At 38.7% G+C, this 21,652-nt stretch overlaps 2 long non-coding RNA genes across 6 annotated transcripts in view; one reads left to right on the top strand and one right to left on the bottom strand.

Moving 5' to 3' along the window:
• Positions 1–21,652, top strand: part of LOC144289010 (uncharacterized) — a 327,654-nt gene that overhangs the window by 234,467 nt on the left and 71,535 nt on the right. For 3 of the 5 annotated variants that reach the window (XR_013357070.1, XR_013357069.1, XR_013357074.1), the window contains 2 exons: positions 8,351–8,519; positions 20,396–20,545. The exons of 1 other annotated variant lie outside the window; for it this stretch is intronic. This is a non-coding gene — a long non-coding RNA (uncharacterized LOC144289010). The remainder of the gene's footprint in view (positions 1–8,350; positions 8,520–20,395; positions 20,546–21,652) is intronic. One more of the 5 variants, XR_013357071.1, reaches the window with a different exon arrangement.
• LOC144289011 (uncharacterized) overlaps positions 1–21,652 on the bottom strand; it is a 37,148-nt gene that overhangs the window by 1,583 nt on the left and 13,913 nt on the right. The window contains exon 2 of the long non-coding RNA XR_013357080.1: positions 1,369–1,496. This is a non-coding gene — a long non-coding RNA (uncharacterized LOC144289011). The remainder of the gene's footprint in view (positions 1–1,368; positions 1,497–21,652) is intronic.

Here is a 21,652-nt window from a genome sequence, read left to right as displayed (position 1 = left end):
TCAAATAATTCCATTTTAGAAAAGAGAAAATAGCTTCAAAGACCTTGAATGATTGTCCTCATGGTAAGCTACAGCTGGTAAGTGGCAAAGATAAACCTTATAAATATATGACTTCTGATTCCAAATACAGGGCCTTTCCCGCACTGCTGCAGTGAATTAGATGGGCATTTTGTGTACCTTGACATAGTCTGTGAATGAGAAGAGGCTCCCTTATATGCAGATTCACTTGTTGTACCTACAACTCCTGGTTGCAATATGTGAAGGCAGTTTATAAACTATAGAATTCATTATAAATTCCAGATAAAGTTTTTTCATGTTACCTTCCTTCATCTGAGACTAGGCCCAGGAGGAAAGATAGTTTATTTTTCTCCAACTCTGATAACCAATGGTTTTATCCCTCCTCTTTTGAAAGATGTTTTTGAGACTCATCATAGAGTCATCATAAACCACCCCCCCCAACCCCTTGGTGAGGAAAACTTAAACAGGAAGTAATTTTTTATGGGCTAGGGTATACAGGTGCAGAGCTAATAGAATTTTAAAATGGCAAAATCGATGCAGCTTTGAGGATAAATACCTAATAATAATAGAGCTTCTTGCCTTTGAGCCCATCATATTTGGTCTGATCTGTCTATACCTCTGATCCTGAACATGTCATTTACAAATGAGTATTTTGAGTCTAGAGGTCAGACTAGCTAAAAAGAGAAGAACAAAAAAAAAAAAAAAGAGAAGAACAAAAAGATTGGAAATGTCTTTTTTTCATGCCTCAAAAACATTGCTGTTCATATTAATGGTGAATTAATTGTCTCATTCTGGTATACATAGGATTCTATTCATTCCTTTATCCTGTTAAGATGCTGATATTATAAATGATTCCTCCTTTGTTCTGACAGCCTGAAAGCTACTGTCCCCATTTAAAGAGTTATGAGTCTATCTAAGCCGAATTCCAGAGTGATTATGATGCCACTGCTGCCATTGCCTGGTATAAATCATGTGGTCATAAATGAAAGCAAACCATGGCAGCCTCTGGACAGCATAGCCTTTATCTTTGGGAGCTGTTACTACTTAAGATAGTTTGCAGGGAGGTTTAGAAGATGTAGTAGTTATGCTTTTCAAAAGCAAAGACGATGCTGCCGTGAATTGCAACTGCGTCCTTTGGCACTGTTAGCATTCATTTCCTTTGAGGACCAGCCGGAAACTCACAGGGACTAAAAGAAGTAAAGAAATCATCAGCATCTATCTTTATTTAAGGACAAATAAAGAATAATAGGAAAATTGCCTGCAGCTGCCTTTTGCTTAGGCCCGAAGGAGATGGTGATATCCAAGTACACCTGAAGTCAGAAGAGAAAATGTTCCCCAGAAATCTCTCACCCTTGTTCTCAAGCCATCCTTGCTCCGGGTTAGCTTCCTCGCCTCGCTCCTCTCCATCCTCTTCACTGTTAGTCCTTGATCTCATGGAACTTCCTCAATGCTTTGTCCTCTCCTTTCCACAATTTCTTCTATAATTTTAGAAATAAAAGATAAATGTTGTAGGAGATGATGGGAAGCATTGGAAAAGAACTCCAATTTTGAGTTTATGTTTCATGCTAGAGCCTGTCACGTCATTGTATTTAATATCCAGAACAAATTTGAGATGGTTATTGATCTCATTTTAAAATAGAGTAAACCGAGATGCAGAGAATTTAGACAATTAATCGATGGAGTTTTTTTGGTAAGTGGGAGATTTGGGGCCCAAAGGCCATACTTTTCTCCCTATGATACTGTTGCATCAGGTAATCCCTAAAGGTTCTACTGGTGGAGTAAGGGGCTGAGTGATTTTTAAAATACTGCATGGTACAGATTAAAGGATAAGCATTATAGAGAAAGGAAGCATTCACAAGGGTCAACAAGACAGAAATATGGGGAGTCCTCCGGTCAATCTCCATCTCTCCATGAAATGGCTTGTGAGGTCACAGTCTGCATTACCCAGTGTGGATTTTATTCCAGGAGAGGAACCTCTGGGTATCTCTTTTTCTACATATAAGAAAATGCCTTCGTTAATGATGGAATCCATAAGCTGTTTGGCCCCAGGCAGTCTGGGTTTTGAATGTCAGATACTCACAGGTGTGTTCGAGATTACCAACTGCCTGCTACCTTAGGGAGCTGGGAAGATTTGGTACTCATGTGTGATTTGCAGGACCCTGCTTGGGAGGACATCTTCAATTCCACTGGGTGCTACCCTCCTGTCTAGGAAAAGAGGAGTAACCTAGTAACCAGCTAGCATCTGATCCAAGCCACCCAGAGTGAGCTCATGGTGTTGTCTTCAGATGATCCTGGTGCAGACATGCTATCTAAAATATGGCCAAGTGGTATATATCCTCTTCTCTCCAAGGATCAGACTGCAACTCTTCAAGATACATAGCTGTTCTGTTACTTTTGAAAGCTGGTCTTTGGTCATTTATTAGCATGGTGCTAATGACAGAAAGTCATCAAAGAGTTAATGGCTATCTGTAAAATTTCTATTTTCTTCTAAGTGATTAAAGTGTTTAAAAAATGTTGGCTTTTGCTCCTCTTTCCCTCCCCCCCCCCCCTTAACAGCCAAGTAAGGGAAAAGAGGCTGAGAAGCATAATGCATCTTGCCCTGGGGCTTCTGCAGCCAAAAGGTAATGCCAAGATGAGCACTAGACTAGACTTCTCTAATTTTCCATACTGGTGCTTATCCTCCTGCCAGGAATGTGACTAGAGTGTTAAATTTAGAAGCACTAGCTTAGTGAAGAATTTAAACAGAAGTTCAAACATATCTATGGCAGTTCTAATTTACAGTTTGTTGTTGGCAGTGTGTGGATTTAGGGAATTAAGGGATTTGGCATGATACTCACTTTGCCTGCTTATGCCTCTTCTCACTATAATTTGACTCAATGCAACAAATATTTCTTAAGCACTTACAACAGGGCACTTCTCTGAGTACACAGAAAAGCAGATGAATAAGACAGTTCTTACTGTCCAGGAACTTTACCTGGATGTATCCATCTTATTTTATACCTTGGGCAGTTTTGACTGTAAGAGTGTCCACCGAGGTATCTGCAATTATCTTTGGAAGCTGCTCAAAAGAGGATCCTGAGCCATTGGTAACAAACACCTACTTTTTTTTCATGGTGGTGATGATAGTAACAGTGAAGACAAATTAAACAGGAAAGCAAATTAGCATGTCGGCTTTACAGTGTGAGCACCACTTTTTCTGAAGAAATGGCTCCCTGTATTTTCCTGGTAGGTCACAGGAACATGGAGGTTGATGACTTAAGTTTGTTACTACTTCAGTATCCTTGGCATAAAATTTCCATCCAGAAAGATGCTCCCCTGGAGAAATAGGTCCTTCTCTTTTCAGAGGTTTTTCTGTTGGCAAATCTACCCTGACTTTCTGAATGAAGTAAAAAATCCTGCCTCCTCTTGAAACTACTAAAAAAAATAAAAAATAAAAAATAAAAAAATAAAATAAAATAAGGCAATTACTTCATCCTCCTAATTATTATACCAAATCTGTCCCTAATCTCAAATGCATATCATAGGGGTACTCTATTAATCACATCTTAAGAATGTCTTTGATTGCCAATCATTCATAAAACCACAAATGTCGGGGCTATTTGGTGTCTTCAGAACCTTAAAAGTAGAGTTATTTTTTTCTTCCTAACACGAATTAAGAATTGCATCAAAGAAAAAAGTGAATGTAAAAAGGGAAAAACTGCAAATCCAGAAATAAATGGGCCAAGAAATAGCAATCAATGAATAGAGACATAAATCAGAAATACAGACATTTAGTGAGACAAGGGAAAAAGATCTTGTTAATCTCCAGTGCTTGAAAAATCCTAAGGGTCAGCTGGGCAGTTAATTGACTATCACTACAAGATGTGACATGGCTATCAAAAAGGTCAGTGTAATTTGGGCCTGGCTATGCAGAGTCATCACTTCCTAAAGTGGAGAGATAATGCTCCCTGTCTACGGACTGGGCTTCACCCAGAAAATATTTAAGTGGCCATCAAGGTGAATTTGTGAATAGACACTAAGCCACCTTCAGCCTTGAGCACAGGTAATTAGAGATATGCAAGGTGACACCACTCTCGATTCTCCCAGCTAGGGAGCAGCCTTCCCTAACACCTAGGCACTAGGTTTTCAGAGAGAGTTTATTCACAGCACTGGGTGTTACACTATATGTTGGCAAATTGAATTTAAATTTTTTAAAAAGAAAAAAAAAAGATATGACACGTGCAGCGGCCCAAATTTAACTTGTCAGTTGCCTGTCTACAGATGAGAAGTTTCAGATCACTATTACTGAGTTAACTTTGTAATAAGCCTGAAGAGTTCCTTGGAGAGCCTTGAAAATCCATTTAGAAGAGGAGATCTTGAATATTTCAGATTAGGGTGAGAAGTAAGCTGCTCTTTATATCTTTGCAGCAGAGGCAGGAGGGCTGCTCAAATCAGATCTTTGACTCCTTTAAAATTCTGCTACATGGAAGCTAAAAGCATTGCAGTTTCTTTTTAACTTCTTATTTTGCTATAGATTTTAATTTAACCAAAAAAGTTGCAGATAGTACCAAGAGCCCCCATGTATCCCATTCCCACTCTCTCCTGGGTTTTTTTTTTTTTTTTTTTTTTTATTACAAGACACTTGTTTTACTTAGTATATAACTTTCTCAGCATACATAAACTAAATACTGTAATTTTATTAAACAACCAGTAGGAATTACAATCACTATATACACCCTATCATCACCTAGTTCTTCATGACCACTGTGCTGCTCGCTATACAATCTGGGAAAACTATGGTAAAAACTAGACTTGAAAATTGGTTTCGGGAATGTTTCCATTATGCATTTTATTGAAGCAGTTATTTTTTCTTTTTATTTATATTTTTAAAACAATTTTACCAAAAAAAGTGTTTCTTTTTCATTCTGTCTCAAGAGAGAAAGAGAGATCCTACACTTTTGCCATTTGGGATAATCTCAATGAAAACTGGAAGTTTATTTTCAAATAGCATGCAGGCTAATTGCATTTCAGTCAAAAACAAAACAAAACAAAACCATAGCTTTTCAACAGAATTATTCAACAAGTTAATGGAAGTCAGAGTGAACAATGCTCACTGTGCTTGGAAGTGGAAATAATAACAGCCTATTATGAAATAGAAGGTCATGGCTGCGGTGTGTCTTCTCCTTTTAAGGAAGTTTTTTAATGATCTTTGATATTATTCTGTTTATAAAATGTATAATAGAAGAGAGCAGTAGAGAATGCGGAAGAAAAACAAGTAGGAAGTTCCCGACTCTTTCCAGTTATCTTTCCAATTATGAATTTAAATTCATAAACCCTTAAGACTTCCTAGGTATAGAATAGTAGTCACAGAGTAAAGTGATTGTTTTCTGAGATAATCAAGGCAGAAAGAGGGAAATAAGTTAGCAATTCCCTAACTTCTGCATGAATTAAAAAGATGGATGGGATAGCAGAGGAGGGAAAAAGAAAAGAAAAAGAAAAAATTAAGGATGGGAAGAGGATGAGAGAGATGAGAAGGAAAACAGTATGCATGGAAAACAGGAATAAACATAAATGAAGGGCAGAAAGTCCACTTTTAAGTATCATTTTCTCCAAATTTCAACATGTTCCAAGTAGAAATGTTTGTTACTGTTTTCTCTTTCTCAGCTTTATTGTGGTATAATTGACACATAAAATTGTAAGACATCTTTTTTTTTTTCTTAAAGGCAGTCTAATTCCTTTATTTTTTTTTTTTAATTATTTATGATAGTCACAGAGAGAGAGAGAGGCAGAGACATAGGCAGAGGGAGAAGCAGGCTCCATGCACCGGAAGCCTGACGTGGGATTCGATCTCGGGTCTCTAGGATCGCGCCCTGGGCCAAAGGCAGGCGCTAAACCGCTGCGCCACCCAGGGATCCCGTAAGACATCTTAAAGCATTATGGCATGATGATTTGGTATAAGCATACGTTGTGAAAGGATCCCCTTGTCTAATTAAGTGACACTTTCATCACCTCACATATTTACCCTTTTATTGCTGTTGTTGAGAACATTTCAGTTCTAGTCTCAGCAAATTTCAGTCATCCACTATAATGTTATCAATTGCAGTTACCATGTTAAACATTAGATCCTCAAACCTCATTCATCTCATACCTGAAAGTTTGTAATGTAACCTTTTACAAGCCTCTCCCTTTCCCCCACCCCGGAAGCCTCTCCCTGGCAACCACTTTTCTACTCTGTGTCTGAGTTCACCTTCTGTTTGTTTGTTTTAGATTTCCCATATAAGGGATACCATGTGGCATTTATTTTTCTCTGTCTTGCTTATTTCTCTTAGCATGATGCCCTTCAGGTTCCAAATGTTGTCCTAAATGACAGGATTTCTTTCTTTTTTAAAGCTGAATAATGTTTCATGATATATGCGTACCACATTTTCTTTACCCATTCATCCGTCAACAGACAGATTGTTTCCATACCTTGGATAATATGAATGATGTTGCAATGAACATGGAAGGGCAGATTTCTCTTTGAGATACTGATCTCATTTCAGAATCATTGAAAAGTATCATCTCATCAGTATCATCTCATATATATATATATATATATATATATATATATATATATATATATATCTCCAAAGGTGAGATTGCTGTATGGCAGTCCTATTTTTAATTCCTTAAGGAACTTCCATACTGTTTTATATAGTGGCTGTGCCAGCTTACCTTCCTACCAACAGAAAAAGTGCACAAGTGTTCCCTGTTCTCCACATCCTCGCTGACATTTGTTACCTGTTGTCTTTTTAATAATGGACAATCTAACTGGAGTAAGATGATCCTCATTATGGTTTTGATTTGTATTTCCCTTTTCAAGCACCTGTTGGCCAATTGCACACCTTCTCTGGAAAAATATCTACGTAGGTCCTTTGTCTGCTTTTAAAATTGGGTTATATTTCTTTTTACTGTTGACTCATATGAGTTCCTTATATATCTCGGATATAAATTCTTTATAGAATATGTGGTTTGCAAATATTTTCTCCCATTTCATAGGTTGCCTTTCATTTTGTTGATGGTTTCCTTTGTAGTGCAGAAGCTGTTTAGTGTGCTTATTTTTGCTTTGTTGCCTTTTGATGTCCGATCCACAAAACCATTGTCAAGATCAACAGAAAGGAGCTTACCTGCTATGTTTTCTTCTAAGTGTTTTTGGTTATGTGCAGGTCTTTAATCTATTTTGAATAGATTTTTATGTATGATGTGAGATAGGGGTCCAGTTTCAGTCTTTTGCATGTGGCTATCCAGTTCCCAATACAGTTTATTCTCCTATTATTATCTTACATTAGTATCTTACATTTGTCACAATTAACAAACAATTACTGATTTGTGACTGTTAACCTAAGTTTATACTTTGTTCAGATTCCATCAGCTGTATTTTTTTTTAATTCTCTTAGTTTTTAGTTTTTACATAATGTCTTTTTTTCTAATTCAAATTTCCATATAGGTTACTACATTACATTTAGCCATCATGTTTCCTTAGACTTCTGTAGATTGTGATAGTTTCTCAGACTTTCCTGGCTTTTGATGACTTTGACTTTTTGAGGACTACTGGTCAGTCAATTGAAAGAGCTTCCAATGACTAAAGCTGGAACAATTTGAGCAACAAAATAATCTTGGTTTATTATTGCAAATGTAAAATAGATATCCATGTGTCCATATTGATATATACAAATGATTCATTGAATGAATGAATACGTACACACATACATAAAATGGGGGAAGAATAGACAAATGTCCCATGCAGAAGAATTTTAATTAATTTATGCAGATAATCCACCCTAAAGGGAATGGAACATAACTCCCCACTTTTCAAATTCCCCACAATTTTATACAAATTGTGTATAATGACTTCCTTCCACACAGTACTACATGGAAAGGGGTGGGAGAGTAACCTCACAGTGAAGAAACCGGACAAACACTCTGAGCCAGACAGTTAAAGTTAACATCGACAGAATAAATTATGTTGATAGTTTGTGCATCTGAAATGAAATGATGAACATGGCACTATCCTTCTGTGGTCTTCTTTCCAAAACCTATGGCCCCAATGTAATCAAGAGAAAAATATCAGGCAAACTCTAACTGAGGGATATCCCACTATTGACTCTTTTTTCAGTTGAGAACAAAAGGAGAAAAACACAGTGCTGGTATATCCATCAGGATAAAAGGGCTAGTTGTAATGATTGCTTCTATCTTCCACAGCTCTATTTTTTCCCCCATGAGTAACTAAAAACTCAGAAAAAAAAAAAAAAGTAACTGTAAAGTCCAATCAAGTAATCGTTTTTCTCTTTTTACCTCACTTTGGCAATTAAAGGATGAAGTATGTATTCCATGTCATCTGGATGATGCTGTTTCCCCCATTGCTGTGGACATATCTGGCGGTGGTACGGAAGGGAAGTGGCAGTTCCCAGACCTGCTCCAGTCATACTGTCCAGTTTGAAGTAAAGTGACAGGAGAGCTGACCAGCAGCAGGCAAAATCGAGGTCCACATTCAAGTACATTTATCATTTTAGAAATGGTTGTTTTCTGAGTCTAGAGCCCTACAGTTGAGCATATGATGCAAAATTACATGAGTGAAGTGGCTATATCTGACTGTGGGAATAGTCTAGTAAAACCTTGGGAGTCATTTTTTTCTCAATATTTGATCAAAATGAATTTGATTATATAGTATATACTCTGCAAAGCCTCTATGTTATCCAATTTTATTTTAACTCTGTATATGGATGGGGGTAAATCCTTTATTCTTTTTCCTAGGTTGTTGTCATGTTTTTAGGAACCTACTTTATATGATAAATTTGAAATATTCCTTATGAAAAGAGTGTGAGGATTGTCATTTCTTCTTATAGAGCCCATGTATCAACATTGCCACACCCACATATTTCAAGCAAGCTACTAAGAAGATATTTTGAATTCATAAGTCATGTATAATGGAATTTTATTATGAAAATATAGTTAACCACAGACTAAATTAAAATAGTAAACTGAAATTATTTTTCATATCACATTCACATTTTGTAATGTGCATATATATATGTTTAAAATTTGTTCATATATTTTGTTCTATGTATCACATATCTTTAACAGCCACTACTTCTTCTCTAAATGAATTTATCATTAATCATTTAGTGATAAAAATTAATGACACAAATTTTTAAGCATTTTCATGTGATTCTTTGGTATTTTATCTTCTTGAAGTATTTGGATACTTGATAGAATTAATTTATTGTGAGATTATTGGGAATTTTACACTGCCATCTCTTGCACACTCAAGTAGGTGGAAGTTTGGAGATGCTGGGCAAATTGCCTAGCCTTTCCAAAAAACCTGCCTACACATTGCCGGCCCTTTCCAACAGTCTAGAGAAACTCTCATTTTGGTAACTCTTAATTTTCTTCATCCTTTATAATTCATACTCCAAACCGTAGGTGAACATAGCTTACCTTTGGAAAGATGAAACTTGTATTAAACACATAGCATTCTTCTGATTGTTGTATTTTTAACATTGGTTGACATTTGTCCCCCACATACATGCTCACATATACTGGCCCCTGACTGCCTAGTGTTACCTCACTGTGGAATCCCATCTTGGTTTTTGCTTGTATGTGGGGTTACCTTGCTGACTCTGAAATTTATAGACTTGCAGACTTGAATAGATTGCTCTGTTATAGATTTCTTAATCAGTAAAAGTCAGAGGAGGGGCACCTGGGTGGTCCAAGTGGTTAGGAATCCAATTCTTGATCACCACTCAGGTCTTGATCTCAAGGTTGTGAGTTCAAGCCCCATGCACTTTTTAAAAAAGAAAAAAAAAAAGTCAGAAGATTATTTCTGTCTTGCTATAATTTGTCTTAGCAATGTGAGCTCTAATCTAAAATAAAAACCAAGGCAGACTTATGATATACGATGCCGTTTCTGCATAGGGGTAGCAAATTTTTTCTTTTCTTTTCCTCCAAGAAGGTTACAAAATAAGAATAAAATAGAATTGGTTCTAGCAGGACAATATAGGATGTGAGTAGTTAGTTATTTATAAGAAAATAATCATTTGAGTTAGCTGAATTATTAATTTTGCAACAAGATGTGACAGTAAAATAGTATATTTGATAGAAACTCTAGGCAACCCTAACAATCAATCAATCAGCATTGGCTTCTCCACTAAGTGACTGCATGCAGTTGAAGGAACTATGTGAGGAATGTGAGGCGTGTGTGTTGTGGGGCAGGGCAGGAGAGAATGAGATGATAGTACTGCACCCATATGTTTCGTGGTAGTGGGATTGCATGTGTTTATGGGATATGGGATGTGCCAAACAAAATAGAACACTGTCTTTGATCCTGATAGCAAAGAAATGAATGATTTTTATCAATAAAATAATTAAGTGCTAAGAAAAAAATATTCTCATTATTTCAGAGCATAGAAAATTCTCTAAGAATTAGAGTAATAACAGGTTTCTTAGAAACTATAGGTTCTGAGCTAAGGCCAAAAAATTATTATTTATTGCATTATTTGTTTCTAAATGCCATCTCAGTACTTCTCTCACTCCTTCCCATTCACACATCTAATTAGCAAATGACACAGTAAAATGGAAAGTATTCCTGGGCCCCTAGTATAAGAGAATGATATAGTTTACCTGAAAAAGTCAACCTTCTGATGGCTCAAATATTGGTTCTTGGGCATCTATTAATTATGCAAGTGCTATATTTTGGAATGCTTTATCAAGAAAGCTTTAAGTATAGGTATTCTGTGGGAACAGCAGTCCTGCCCTAGCAATGACCTTGCCCTCTGCAGGAGAAATAGTCTGTTGAATCATTTCTTCAGGTCATTCCATACCCATCTTCAGTCACACATCCCTAAGTAGGATCCTCCTTTTTTTTTCCTTATGTCACTAATACACTAATATTTTGGAGCAAGATATATAAATAAGAGCCTGCCTAGGAATCAGATTCAGTATTTTTGAAATACCACAGTTTGCTTAGCATTTGGCTCTGCTGATCTAATGCATCTTACTGTCAGGATGCATCAACCATCATCCAAGTACTAGGGATATAAAGATGAAGAGGAGATATTTAATTAATGTCTGATTACTTAATGGTTTCTTAAACTCAGGTTTTCAGACAATGTTCTTTTGACCGTTCCTTGAAGCTTAGAACTCCCAGCCTACTGGGCAGCGGGTTGACTTCCATTACATACCAGAAATGCCCCAGAATTCAAATTCATGTGTTCACTGCTCCTAGAATGCTTTTTTGCTTCTCTACCAGGAGGGAGGTATTTCAGTGTCCCTTACAAACATCTCTAGCCCCTATCTACAACCTGTAGAATCATTCCAGAAACACTGTTTGGTCCTTTTGAAGCTTTCAGTGGAGCCACAGCTCTTACCAGAAATAGTTCATATCCAGAGTCTCCTGAGGTTAACCATGGAAATAAATGATATTCATCTATATTGAAAGATAAGGCATGGATCCCAAGTTCTAAGAATTTTCCTACAACATGTAAGATATTGAGGTAGAAGATGAATTTACTAATATTTCTGGGCCACAAGTAAACATCTTTGAGTCATATATGAAGGCAACTTATTCCCTGGTAGTGACAGTTTACCTTTATCTCAATCCCCAAAGAGGATTCCTTAAGCCCAACTAGGTGGAAGTATAAGGGGAGAAAATCTGGAGGAGTCACCCTGGGATAAAATGGACATTAGAAAATCTCAACAAGGCTGATATATAAAAGCAACACTAAGAGAGAGAGATCAGGAAAAAGTGCTGAGAGAGATGAGGTCTATATCTAGCCTTAACCTGATGAAGTCCAGCAATAGTGATTAGAAAAAATGTTTTTAAGGTTTCTAGTGAACTTGTAACTTGCCCTTATTTGTTTCCCAGTAATAGAAAAAGGACAATATTTTAGAAAATCTGTTTCAGGAAAAGAGTGGGATGTAAGAATGGTAGAACTGGGTCCAACTCTCAACACCACAGGAGAGAGCTTCAAGGTGAAAAATTGTTAGCCAAAGGAAGAAGAAATGGGAACAGATCCTAAATCTCTACACACAATTGTGATGTAGATAGATCTCTTGGTTCAGAAGTGATTTTAGAAAAATGTAAGCTAGCAGAATTCCTGAGTGATTGTTTTCATTATGTCTTTTATTCTGTATTTTTTAAAAGATTTTATTTATTCATGAGAGGCACAGAGACAGGCAGAGACATAGGCAGAGGGAGAAGCGGGCTTCCTATGGGGAGCCAGATGCGGGACTCAATCCCAGGACCCCCAGGATCCTGACCTGAGCCAAAGGCAGACACTCAACCGCTGAGCCACCCACCTGCCCTATACTATATTTTTGATGCTTTGACCTCTAGGGGTCCGCCCCTTCCAGGACTAGCCATTTTCTAGGGATAGTAAAGGACTTGCTCATTAAGTGTGCTTTTCATATGCAAACCAACCAACCCAGAGCCCAAACCTTGAACCAATTGCTTTATCATTCTCTTACACTTAAACCACTATTCCCCTTCCCTACTTTCTCTAGGGCCAGATAGCAGACAACTAAGGACTGTCTAATGAAATTATTCAAATCAGCCAAGTCTAAACCTAATCACCCTGCTTCATTCCTTCTTACAAAAACCCCAGTGAAAGTTCTTGGCCATATTTTTCCCTCACTTCCTCTGCTTCCTGACCAAACCTGATGCTTTCCTGTGTTCTCCCCTGCATGGTATGGCATGCCAGTCTTCTTGGGATTTGTGAGTACAACAAACTACCTTTTCAACAATTGTATCTTCATCTGTTTGCTTCCCCATACCTAAATGATAATAAAACCTACATTTTAAAATACTTGTTTTATATAAATTTTCCCCATACCCTGCATAGTTATGGAGGACAAGACTTCTACACATTTTTGTGGGTAAGGCCTCCCCTGTTTTCTCTTTTTTCATTTGGAAACAGGAAGAATTACATGATTTATTTTAAAGTACTGTTTTATGATCAGTTTTCTTTAAAAATATTTAAGTTTGATTCATTCAATCAAGATTTTCTTGCATATTCACACTCAGTAATATTGTTAGTAAGTATTGTAATAATTACTTATAAAAGTAATATTGTAAGTAAGTAAGTTTACCCATTACAAGTTTCTCATCAGACTGATTTCAAAAATAACCCTTGACATTTCATTCATATGTGGAATTTAAGAGACAAAACAAACAAATATGGGGGGAGGGGCAGGAAGAAAAGAGAAGCAAACCAAGAATTAGACTGAACTATAGAGAACAAAGGTTACAGAGGTTACAGAGGGGAGGTTGATGGAGGGATGGTGGATTAAAGAGGGCACTTGTGATGGGTGCTGTATGTAAGTGTTGATTCACTAAATTCTACACCTGAAACTAATATTACACTGCATATTAACTAAATGGAATTTAAATAAAAACTTGAAAATAAAATAACCCTTGACATAGTATTACACAGGTCAAGATCTCTTTCATTTCCTGACCTTTTCCCTTTTTATAGCCATTCAAATCCTCTGAGCACATAAGGCCTATTCTCAGATCTAAAGGCGAACCTAAGGAATCCAGGGGGGAGGGGCCCCGCGAGGAGCCGGGCTGAGGCCGGGGCGAGTGTCCCCAGGACAGGAGAGGCCCGTCCCGGAGGAGCAGGAGCTGCACCGACCTTCCCGGGGGGAAAGGGGCTCGCAGGGAGTTGGAGCAGGACCCAGGAGGGCGGGGATGCCCTCGGGCTCCCGGGGACAGTAACAGACACCTGCGCCCCGGGAGAGTGCGCCGAGCTCCCTAAGGGCTGCAGCGCGCACGGCGGGACCCGGAGCAGCTCGGGGGGCTCGGGGGCGGCTCCGCGGAGGGGGCTGCGGGGCGGGAGCAGCTCCGGGGATTCGGGGGCGGCTCCGCGGAGGGGGCTGCGGGGCGGGAGCAGCTGGGGGGGGGCTCGGGGGCGGCTCCGCGGAGGGGGCTGCGGGGCGGGAGCGTGAATCCAACAGCCCAGGACCTGGCCTCCCCGGGGACAGGCAGAGGCCGGGAGGGCCCAGGACCCCAAGGACGACCCTGCCCCGAGCTGAGCAGATCAGCGGCCCCGCCCGGAGCCTCCAGGCCTTGCAGACGGAGAGCTCTGGAGCTACTGCCGGAGCTGACTCCAGGGCTCCAGAGCTGCCCCGCCACTGGGGCTGTTCCTCCTGGAGCCTCACGGGGTAAACAGCCCCCACTGAGCCCTGCACCAGGCAGGGGCAGAGCAACTCCCCCAAGTGCTAACACCTGAAAATCAGCACAACAGGCCTCTCCCCCAGAAGACCAGCGAGACGGACAAGTTCCAGGGGAAGTCAAGGGACTTAAAGTACACAGAATCAGAAGATACTCCTCCGTGTTTTGTGGTTGTTGTTTTTTTTTTTTTCTTTTTGATTTGTTTTGTTTGATTTGCTGTTTTCCTTTCTTTCTTTTTCTTTCTCTTTTTCTTCTCTTTTTTCTTTTTTCTTCCTTTTTTCTTTTTCTCTTTTCTTTCATTCTTTCTCTCTCTTTTTCTCCTTTTCCCAATACAACTTGTTTTTGGCCACTCTGCACTGAGCAAAATGACTAGAAGGAAAACCTCACCTCAAAAGAAAGAATCAGAAACAGTCCTCTCTCCCACAGAGCTACAAAATCTGGATTACAATTCAATGTCAGAAAGTCAATTCAGAAGCACTATTATACAGCTACTGGTGGCTCTAGAAAAAAGCATAAAGGACTCAAGAGACTTCATGACTGCAGAATTTAGATCCAATCAGGCAGAAATTAAAAATCAATTGAATGAGATGCAATCCAAACTAGAAGTCCTAACAACGGGGGTTAACGAGGTGGCAGAATGAGTGAGTGACATAGAAGACAAGCTGATGGCAAAGAGGGAAACTGAGGAAAAAAGAGACAATTAAAAGACCATGAAGATAGATTAAGGGAAATAAACGACGGCCTGAGGAAGAAAAACCTACGTTTAACTGGGGTTCCTGAGGGCGCCAAAAGGGCCAGAGGGCCAGAATATGTATTTGAACAAATCATAGCTGAAAACTTTCCTAATCTGGGAAGGGAAACAGGCATTCAGATCCAGGAAATAGAGAGATCCCCCCCTAAAATCAATAAGAACCGTTCAACACCTCGACATTTAATAGTTAAGCTTGCAAATTCCAAAGATAAAGAGAAGATCCTTAAAGCAGCAAGAGACAAGAAATCCCTGACTTTTATGGGGAGGAGTATTAGGGTAACATCAGACCTCTCCACAGAGACCTGGCAGGCCAGAAAGGGCTGGCAGGATATATTCAGGGTCCTAAATGAGAAGAACATGCAACCAAGAATACTTTATCCAGCAAGGCTCTCATTCAAAATGGAAGGAGAGATAAAGAGCTTCCAAGACAGGCAGCAACTGAAAGAATATGTGACCTCCAAACCAGCTCTGCAAGAAATTTTAAGGGGGACTCTTAAAATTCCCCTTTAAGAAGAAGTTCAGTGGAACAATCCACAAAAACAAGGACTGAATAGATATCATGATGACACTAAACTCCTATCTGTCAATAGTAACTCTGAATGTGAACGGGCTTAATGACCCCATCAAAAGGCGCAGGGTTTCAGACTGGATAAAAAAGCAGGACCCATCTATTTGCTGTCTACAAGAGACTCATTTTAGACAGAAGGACACCTACAGCCTGAAAATAAAAGGTTGGAGAACCATTTACCATTCAAAAGGTCCTCAAAAGAAAGCAGGGGTAGCCATCCTTATATCAGATAAACTAAAATTTACCCCAAAGACTGTAGTGAGAGATGAAGAGGGACACTATATCATACTTAAAGGATCTATTCAACAAGAGGACTTAACAATCCTCAATATATATGCCCCGAATGTGGGAGCTGCCAAATATATAAATCAATTAATAACCAAAGTGAAGAAATACTTAGATAATAATACACTAATACTTGGTGACTTGAACGTAGTGCTTTCTACAATTGACAGATCTTCTAAGCACAACATCTCCAAAGAAACGAGAATGATACACTGGACCAGATGGATTTCACAGATATCTACAGAACTTTACATCCAAACTCAACTGAATACACATTCTTCTCAAGTGCACATGGAACTTTCTCCAGAATAGACCACATACTGGGTCACAAATCGGGTCTGAACTGATACCAAAAGACTGGGATCGTCCCCTGCATATTCTCAGACCATAATGCCTTGAAATTAGAACTAAATGACAACAAGAAGTTTGGAAGGACCTCAAACACGTGGAGCTTAAGGACCATCCTGCTAAAAGATGAAAGGGTCAAACAGGAAATTAAGGAAGGACTAAAAAGATTCATGTAAACTAATGAGAATGAAGATACAACCATTCAAAATCTTTGGGATGCAGTGAAAGCAGTCCTAAGGGGGAAATACATCGTAATACAAGCATCCATTCAAAAACTGGAAAGAACTCAAATACAAAAGCTAACCTTACACATAAAGGAGCTAGAGAAAAAACAGCAGATGGACCCTACACCCAGCAGAAGAAGAGAGTTAATTAAAATTCGAGCAGAACTCAACGAAATCGAGACCAGAAGAACTGTGGAACAGATCAACAGAACCAGGAGTTGGTTCTTTGAAAGAATTAATAAGATAGATAAACCATTAGCCAGCCTTATTAAAAAGAAGAGAGAGAAGACTCAAATTAATAAAATCATGAATGAGAAAGGAGTGATCACTACCAACACAAAGGAAATACAACGATTTTAAAAACATATTATGAACAGCTATACGCCAATAAATTAAGCAATCTAGAAGAAATGGACGCATTCCTGGAAAGCCACAAACTGCCAAAACTGGAACAGGAAGAAATAGAAAACCTGAACAGGCCAATAACCAGGGAGGAAATTGAAGCAGTCATCAAAAACCTCCCAAGACACAAGAGTCCAGGGCCAGATGGCTTCCCAGGGGAATTCTATCAAACGTTTAAAGAAGAAACCATACCTATTCTACTAAAGCTGTTTGGAAAGATAGAAAGAGATGGAGTACTTCCAAATTCGTTCTATGAGGCCAGCATCACCTTAACTCCAAAACCAAAGACCCCACCAAAAAGGAGAATTACAGACCAATATCCCTGATGAACATGGATGTAAAAATTCTCAACAAGATACTAGCCAATCGGATCCAACAATACATTAAGAAAATTATTCACCATGACCAAGTAGGATTTATCCCCGGGACACAGGGCTGGTTCAACACTCATAAAACAATCAATGTGATTCATCATATCAGCAAGAGAAAAACCAAGAACCATATGATCCTCTCATTAGATGCAGAGAAAGCATTTGACAAAATACAGCATCCACTCCTGATCAAAACTCTTCAGAGTGTAGGGATAGAGGGAACATTCCTCAACATCTTAAAAGTCATCTACGAAAAGCCCACAGCAAATATCATTCTCAAAGGGGAAGCACTGGGAGCCTTTCCCCTAAGATCAGGGACAAGACAGGGATGTCCACTCTCACCACTGCTATTCAACATAGTACTGGAAGTCCTAGCCTCAGCAATCAGACAACAAAAAGACATTAAAGGCGTTCCAATTGGCAAAGAAGAAGTCAAACTCTCCCTCTTCGCCTATGACATGATACTCTACATAGAAAACCCAAAAGCCTCCACCCCAAGATTGCTAGAACTCATACAGCAATTTGGCAGCGTGGCAGGATACAAAATCAATGCCCAGAAATCAATGGCATTTCTATACACTAACAATGAGACTGAAGAAAGAGAAATTAAGGAGTCAATCCCATTTACAATTGCACCCAAAAGCATGAGATACCTAGGAATAAACCTAACCAAAGACGTAAAGGATCTATACCCTAAAAACTATAGAACACTCCTGAAAGAAATTGAGGAGGACACAAAGAGATGGAAAAATATTCCATGCTCATGGATTGGCAGAATTAATATTGTGAAAATGTCAATGTTACCCAGGGCAATTTACACGTTTAATGCAATCTCTATCAAAATACCATGGACTTTCTTCAGAGAGTTAGAACAAATTATTTTAAGATTTGTGTGGAATCAGAAATGACCCCGAATAGCCAGGGGAATGTTGAAAAAGAAAACCAGAGCTGGGGGCATCACAATGCCAGATTTCAGGTTGGACTACAAAGCTGTGGTCATCAAGACAGTGTGGTACTGGCACAAAAACAGACACATAGATCAGTGGAACAGAATAGAGAACCCAGAAGTGGACCCTGAACTTTATGGTCAACTAATATTCGATAAAGGAGGAAAGACTATCCACTGGAAGAAAGACAGTCTCTTCAATAAATGGTGCTGGGAAAATTGGACATCCACATGCAGAAGAATGAAACTAGACCACTCTCTTTCACCATACACAAAGATAAACTCAAAATGGATGAAAGATCTAAATGTGAGACAAGATTCCATCAAAATCCCAGAGAAGAACACAGGCAACACCTTTTTGAACTCGGCCACAGTAACTTCTTGCAAGATACATCCACGAAGGCAAAAGAAACAAGAGCAAAAATGAACTATTGGGACTTCATCAAGATAAGAAGCTTTTGCACAGCAAAGGATACAGTCAACAAAACTCAAAGACAACCTACAGAATGGGAGAAGATATTTGCAAATGACATATCAGATAAAGGGCTAGTTTCCAAGATCTATAAAGAACTTCTTAAACTCAACACCAAAGAAACAAACAATCCAATCATGAAATGGGCAAAAGACATGAAGAGAAATCTCACAGAGGAAGACATAGACATGGCCAACACGCACATGAGAAAATGTTCTGCATCACTTGCCATCAGGGAAATACAAATCAAAACCACGATGAGATACCACCTCACACCAGTGAGAATGGGGAAAATTAACAAGGCAGGAAACCACAAATGTTGGAGAGGATGTGGAGAAGGGGGAACCCTCTTGCACTGTTGGTGGGAATGTGAACTGGTGCAGCCACTCTGGAAAACTGTGTGGAGGTTCCTCAAAGAGTTAAAAATAGACCTGCCCTACGACCCAGCAATTGCACTGTTGGGGATTTATCCCAAAGATTCAGATGCAATGAAACGCCGGGACACCTGCACCCCGATGTTTCTAGCAACAATGGCCACAATAGCCAAACTGTGGAAGGAGCCTCAGTGTCCATCGAAAGATGAATGGATAAAGAAGATGTGGTCTATGTATACAATGGAATATTACTCAGCCATTAGAAACGACAAATACCCACCATTTGCTTCAACGTGGATGGAACTGGAGGGTATTATGCTGAGTGAAGTAAGTCAGTCGGAGAAGGACAAACATTATATGTTCTCATTCATTTGGGGAATATAAATAATAGTGAAAGGGAATATAAGGGAAGGGAGAAGAAATGTGTGGGAAATATCAGAAAGGGAGACAGAACATAAAGACTCCTAACTCTGGGAAATGAACTAGGGGTGGTGGAAGGGAAGGAGGGTGGGGGTGGTGGTGAATGCATGACGGGCACTGAGTGGGGCAGTTGACGGGATGAGCACTGGGTGTTATTCTGTATGTTGGTAAATTGAACACCAATAAAAAATAAATTTATTTTAAAAAAATAAAGGTGAACCTAATCTCATCAGGAGATACTTCAGTCTCTCTAATTCAACAGCTGAAGTACGCAGAAGGAAGTTGTCCTTGTCCCTAATCACTCCTAACCATTGACCTAATTCTGGCAACTGCTTTAGTCCTGAGTCTTTCCTCAGTTTTGAAAAGTGGACCACATTCTTGGTATCAGCATCTAATTCCTGTTCTGATAATCTTCCTTGTTCCTCCAAGACTGAAAGTCCCCCTGAGTTTTACCAGTGAGTTCTGCTACATCTGCCAGAGTCTGAAGTCTCATTCCTGTACCTCAGACCTGAGCGTGGGATCTCAGATATTGCAGATAGAGTTCTCTATGGCTTACCATTCTCAAAGATACCCAAATATGGCATGATCCTAAATTCCATCTCTGTGCTTTGCCTGCCTCTCTTCCTTCTGTAAATAAATACGGAAAGTCTTTTGTGGTGACAGCTGTGTCCCTCTCTCAATAATCTAATGCTAGGTCTCTCCTGTCCTCCAGAGTGGTTCAGCTGTGGCACCTCCCACCATGATATATCCTTGCAGGCTTCTATTCTTGATCATGTTATAATGTAAAAACTATTCTATCTAGTATTTTATATTTAGTATATTGTATTTGTAAAATATCAAATATTGACAGAAATTAAAGCCATTTTTTGCCCTCATTTATAGATTTTGATATTACTGATACATTGATACTGTTTATAAAATATCAAACTGTTGGCTTTGGAATCAGATCTGGGTTTTTAATCTCAGCTTGACACTAGGTCAAGTTTACAAACCTCTTTTTTTTAATATTTTATTTATTTATTTGACAGAGAGAAAGCACATGCAGGAAAAGTGGTACGCAGAGGAGAAGGAGAATCAGGCTGTCCATTGAGCAGAGAGCCCAAAGGAGGGCTTGATCCCAGGGCTCTGAGATCATGACCTGAGCTGAAGGCTGATGCTTAACCAACTGAGCCACCCAGGTGCCCCTCATGAACCTCTTTGATCCTCAGTTTACTTTTCTATAAATTAAAGAAAATAATATAGACCATGAATATTTGGTGCATATACAGTGCCTGTTTAATGACAGCAATTATTTTTACTCCTAGCTATTTGTAATTACTATTCTAGAAAACATACTTATGTATATATTTCATTAGAATTTTGATGTGCCAGAAAAACTCATTTTATCATTTGAAGAATTCATATTATCTACAACTTTCACCATTCTTATTTCAAAAAGGATATTTTACTAAGTATGAATACATGAGTGCTCCCATAATTAGAGATTTTGTCTTTATTATTTTTTTCAAGAAGCGAAAAGAGTGGAACTTTTTAATATCAAAACAAAAAGATTTACATCTGTTTTTGTCTGTGAATTTACAATTCTCTCTATATATTAATAACACTTCTTGGATAAGTTTAATGGCTTTGAATAACCCAGTTAATAAAATATATATTTTTGAGGGAGGGAGAGATAAAAAAAAAAAAAAAAAAAGCATGCACACACAAGCGGGAGAGAGGCAGAGCGAGAGGGAGAGAGAGATCTTAAGCAGGCTCCATGCCCAGCATGGAGCTCAATGTAGGGCTTTCAGGGCTTGATCTAATGACCCTGAAATCATGACCTGAGCCAAAATCAAAAGTCAGATGCTTAACCAGCTGAGCCATCCAGGTGCCCCAATAAAGTATCTTTGAAGCATAGGAGTTAGAGAAAGAAAGGCTGATTATGACACCTAAGTTTGAGTCCTGATTCTAAAAACTGTGCTCTGAGCCACCGTTGGACTTTAGAGAAGTCCATATCATTCCTTAAGTCTCAATTTTATTATCTAAATGCTAGAAATAATAACTACTACCTTAGGACATTTCTAGGAAAGAGTCAGATAATACAGTGTAGGTAAAAATACTATTTAAAGGCAAATAAAGCTAATTTGCTAATGTTAAATTTTCTTTCTTACTATCAAATATAGATCTAAAAGAAAATTATGCAAGATAGCAAAATAAGAAAATAAAACTGTGCCAATATAGATAAGAATGTAAAAAGACACATATGTAATTCCTGTTGATACTTTGAGTGAAGAGACTTTCAAATT

This window comes from Canis aureus, chromosome 18 (genome assembly GCF_053574225.1).
Source record: "Canis aureus isolate CA01 chromosome 18, VMU_Caureus_v.1.0, whole genome shotgun sequence".
NCBI lineage: Eukaryota > Metazoa > Chordata > Mammalia > Carnivora > Canidae > Canis > Canis aureus.
This window is presented reverse-complemented; position numbering and strand designations above follow the sequence as displayed.